This window comes from Lampetra planeri, chromosome 69 (genome assembly GCF_965212315.1).
Source record: "Lampetra planeri chromosome 69, kcLamPlan1.2.h2, whole genome shotgun sequence".
In the NCBI taxonomy this organism is placed as follows: domain Eukaryota; kingdom Metazoa; phylum Chordata; class Hyperoartia; order Petromyzontiformes; family Petromyzontidae; genus Lampetra; species Lampetra planeri.
In genome coordinates this window covers 374,790-379,605 of record NC_136174.1, presented here as the reverse complement: position 1 = coordinate 379,605, position 4,816 = coordinate 374,790, and the positions used below count along the sequence as shown (strand labels likewise).

Genomic DNA, 4,816 nt, shown 5'->3' with positions numbered 1-4,816 from the left:
GCTATATGCTGACTAATAAAAACTGGGACACTCAGGACCGTGGGTCCCTGTAAGCGAGAGCGATGGTGGGTGGTTATGGGGAATTGAGTCATTCGGTTGCATTGCATGTACAAACGGGTTTTCCATACAGAGCATACAAGTCAGACAATACTTGTGGGAGTCTGTCTATAATTGTGCATTAAAGTAGCCCCTATAACATTGTGGCAAAACGACAAACCCGCTTGGTGTGTTATGTCCCTCCCCAAGAAATCACACTCCGCATAAACCCTGAAACTGACCTGAAACTGTGATATTGTCCATCCTACCTATGTGTCCAAATAGTGGCAGTTTCCTTCTCCTCTCTGCCTGCATCATCAGGTCATCTTCTATATGCAACCTTTTTCTTCTACGTTGGTCACTCTTTGGCTCCAGTTTAGATGCAGTATCCTTCTGTAGCAATATATTTCGAATGTCAATAGAATCTAAATGTTTAAGATTGGAGGAATGCGATCAGCTATGAAGCTCATTTTCACAGATGTCCAGTAGGGGCGGGTAAGCATGTTTATCGACTACCTACCTGAAGTTACAGACTGCCAGCCTCAAACCTTAGAGCTGGTCTCCCAGGATCTCCCTGCGGTAATGAGATGTTAACTACCTTGCCTGATATACAGGAGGCTGTGGGTTCGATTCTGACCCTGACTCCTGTATAATTGAAATTAGCATTTTCTCCCCATGGTTACATAGATTTTTCTCCGGGTTCTCTGGTTTTTCGTTTCATAGGATTATTGTGAAGTTAATGTGCTGTGCGGCTATGCTGAATCTGTGCAGGCTGTGCGTGTAATGCAAGCCGTGACAGCTTCACTGCGCTTAATACTCTCGGTGACCAGGTGTCTGGCAGGTTAATCTCTTTAATACGTAAATAGAATGTAAGGTAATCTAGAGAGAAATGTACGCTTTATGACCGTGTACCATTTCCCTACTTTGGTTTCTTTGGTTAACTATTGGGTCAAGTGAGAGTTGGACGTGTGACAATGTACTGCACACACGCGTTTACACACACACACGGTCATTTGTTTACGTCGCAATAACACGCATAAGTGCAGTGAGTAAATATTTTTATTTGAATTCGGAACATAAGATGGACATTGCACAGATGATAACAATTTGTGTAAGAGTCAAGGGCTTGGGTAGGATGGGTGGGTCAATGGGTATGGATGGGGAGGTATGGGAGGGGAGTAGGTGGTGAACCTATGCCCCTTTTTGTGGGTGGTCGGTGGCGGCAGCTGTCCATAACGTTCGTCAATTCACTTCTTCACCGGAGTCTCGAGTCGCTTCCGCAGGCACCACTTCTATTTTAAGTGACTGCAGACGGGGATGCAGGGCTGGGCACGGACGCACACACATCACAGATCATTAAGATGCACTCAACAAATGTAGTCGGCCTTCACAGCCAGCGTTATAAATTATCCATTTGTGGGTTAGGCCCAAACGATGATCGGAACAAACCTCTCTAAGAATCCATTAAGTGATAGTGACGTCACAATGGTGCTTTTGCCAGGCTAGGTGCACGTTGAGGGCGTCAGGTGATGTGTGGGAGGAACTTTCTGCTGGCACGTCATGGATACAAACCGAGCTGCTATGCACTGACTGACTGAGGTGACTTGTAGATGTGCTTCTTACTGTGTTAATTTACCACGTTGTATCATCCATCTGGTTGTTTCGCTCATTGTTGTGAGCGTTGGCCATCTATTTTTGTCGTTCGGGGGAACAATAACCTTCATGTGTTCTCTAATCCACGTGTCCCTCCACTGTATCTAAAAATGTGCATCTCCACAGTTTTAACTGCTGTGCCACCAATCCACCCAGGAGCTTCAATACTCTGTTTGGGAAGATTCTAATTGGTTGGGGAGGTTTTGGCAATTATTTTGGCAAGTTTGAAGATCTCTGTATAAGTTTGTGGGTTTCTGTAAGTGTATGGATATCTGAGAACAGTTCTGGGTCTCTTGATATTATGGGTTTTTGGGTAGGGCAATGGGTCTCTGTCTTAGTGTACGGGTCTCTGCGTGAGCCTATGGTGTCTCTGCGACCTTCACTTACCAGTGACGACCTAGATGGCACCAACAAAAGGCGCCAACGGGGCAGCTACATACACAGCACACATCACAGTACAAAGGTTAACGGAGATTCACGCGCGTGTTACAATATAATATTGACCACAGCGGACTTTGTTGAGATGAAATTACGCCTCCAACAGAGTCAACCAGCGCAGTCCTCAAAACACGCACTAAACAACAATCCGTAGCTGAGCTGTATAAACGAAGGAACATTTTTGCGCCGGGAATTTGCCGGCGGGAAAGAGAAACCCTCACCGATTTTGCTGTTCACCACACCGGCACCAATGCCTAGGGGGTAGCCGAGTCCGCCGAGGGCTGCAAACAACACACACACAGGAGGGAGGGAGAGTTAAATAGTGGTTAAACATTTGAGCTCGACCAGCACGTCCGAATTAGCACGGTTTGCAACGTAAGGTGTGACAGATGTTCCAACGTACACACACTCGCAGTGACTTTTGGCTGGCCATCGAAAAAAGACCGTCACCGCATCATCGCGTGGCTCTCTCAGATACGCTTCTGCGGCCATCTGCAACGCTCTTCCGATATTAGGAAGCCACTGCATGGAGCTGTGGTACGTTTACATCATCTAGATGGAAAACTAATTTCTTGCGAACTGCATCTCGTGTTAAGTTGTCCTTCCTCCACACCTCCGATTAGCACAATTGGCTAGGTACGATGCGAAGGAAGTTCAACATACATTCGTGTGTTGTGTTTAAACTTAAAACTTTCGTGACTGCAGGAATTCATATTCTTGGTTCGATCACAACATAAGCGATCGTCGTCACTTGGGTTGTGATCGAAACGTCGTCATTTTTATTCCATAAAATACTCATGGTCCAGCTACCGTCTTGCCATCAGCTGCTGTTGCTTTAACTTCCGACAAAATACCGGTTAGGTTCCATTATAAAACAACATCAGTGGTTGTGGAAATTAATGATATCGATGATGATCGTTAAAGATTAGACTATTTTGTTTAAATCCCCAACCCCCTTCCACCACCAACCCGATATTCCCAAACGTTTGAGCCTTTGCGTTTCGAAGCGAAAATGCTCCACACAAATAGAAGCGGTCGCCACTGAATTAACGTGGCAATAACTTTACAGAACCAATTATAACAGCCCTTGACACCCGGTCCATTCTTGGCGGTTTGTCGCCCAATCAAAGAGCTATCCAGGCTCAAGATCTACTTAACTTCTGAGATATGATTTCATTGGGGAAATGCAGTTCTGCATCTCTTCACCCGGAAATATGAAATGGACTCGGCACAGTGTTTGCCGATCGCCAGATTGCGTGCGGTGGAGGTGAACTGTGGGGAGTGACTCCCATATCCATGAACTCCTACGTGCCGGCATTGAAAATTAGACTGGATAAATCAAATATCCTGTAGAGCTCGCCTCTAGTTGAGGCACCTGCCACCAGTGGCTGTTGTATTGCTGCACCTTCATCCATGATGAGAATAAGAATAGGATTTGGCGTCCTCTGGTCTAACACTGTTTGAGACTAGGCTCTGGTATCCGAACCCACCATAAGGGTGAACGAGCCCAGCTGCCAGGGAAAGACAGTTCTGTGTTTAATGGACGGGGGAGGAGATTCGATGTGAAGTTGACGAGGGATTGATGTGAAACGGTGGTTGAGATGTTAACTACCTCGCCTGGTATAGAAGAGGTCATGGGTTCGATTCCGACCGAGACGATGCATGTTGTATATTTGGAGTTTGTGTGTTCTCTCCCGTGGTGGTCACGTGGGGGTTTTATTTCACCTCCACATTTAGAAACATGCGTTCAGAGTGTTTGCCTGATTTGATTTTCCACGTGATAAGACATTTCGTTGGGCTATCGTTTGTGGCCAGGTCGCTTCTGAAAAATATCTGCATATCTTAGTGGGTCTACCAAACCACTCTGCTTTGACTGGCACAGTCCAGATGGGTCGAGTGGGCGGTTGCTGTTATTCGTTTAGGGAGCAGCTGACCCTAACTGACCGGGTGGCTCCGCCATAGAAATGAGCAGCTCGCAATCATCAAGTTGAGAGTCAAAATCTTGGTTGATGGCTAAAACAAGTATACTTAGTAGGGAAGATCAACAGTGGTTTGTCGTGTGGATCAACTCTCCCCTTGCCATGGGAGTGTGGAATTTCCAATGCTAATTTGACCATGACTTGTTTTGTACGGGTGGTCGAGTGTGTGGCATAGTGTATGGATCTGTTAACAGCATGGTGCGTGTAGGCACCTCCAAGGGCCGCTCCGTGATAGCCGAGACCACCATAGCCCAGACCACCATAGCCCAGACCTCCATAGCCCAGGCCTCCATAGCCCAGGCCTCCTGTAATAGCGAGAGGGAATAGAATGGAGAATGTGGGTTCAGGCTCTATTATGTGTTGCATATATATGTATATAGAACAGGGTTATTCGTGAGACTGATGTGAGTGAGATGGGCCAACGACTTACCCACTATAAGTTGTCCACGGGTTAACGAAGAGACATCGGGAGGTAGGGAGACACACAGTAAAAAAAAAATTAAAATGCGTACACAAATTAGTTTTAAGTGCATATAAGAATGTGTGAGTGTTTGTGAGCATGTGTGAGTGGGTGCATGAAAATGTGAGTGAGTGTTAGGATGTGAGCGACTATGTACGCGTGAGAATATGAGTGTGCGTGTTGGCCTGTGGCCACATGTGAAGCATTAAGATTCTGCCGCCTGCTGAACTATGCTGTCTGCTGGCCTATA

General features: G+C 46.3%; 1 long non-coding RNA gene across 1 annotated transcript; it reads right to left on the bottom strand.

The window, feature by feature from the left end:
* Positions 1-1,084: 1,084 nt before the first annotated feature.
* On the bottom strand, positions 1,085-4,407 carry LOC144737418 (uncharacterized). Its single transcript, XR_013588976.1, has 4 exons — positions 4,319-4,407; positions 2,349-2,408; positions 2,077-2,121; positions 1,085-1,361 (listed from the first exon to the last, which is right to left on the bottom strand). It is a non-coding gene; the product is annotated as an uncharacterized LOC144737418 (long non-coding RNA).
* Between the last annotated feature and the right edge of the window lie 409 nt (positions 4,408-4,816).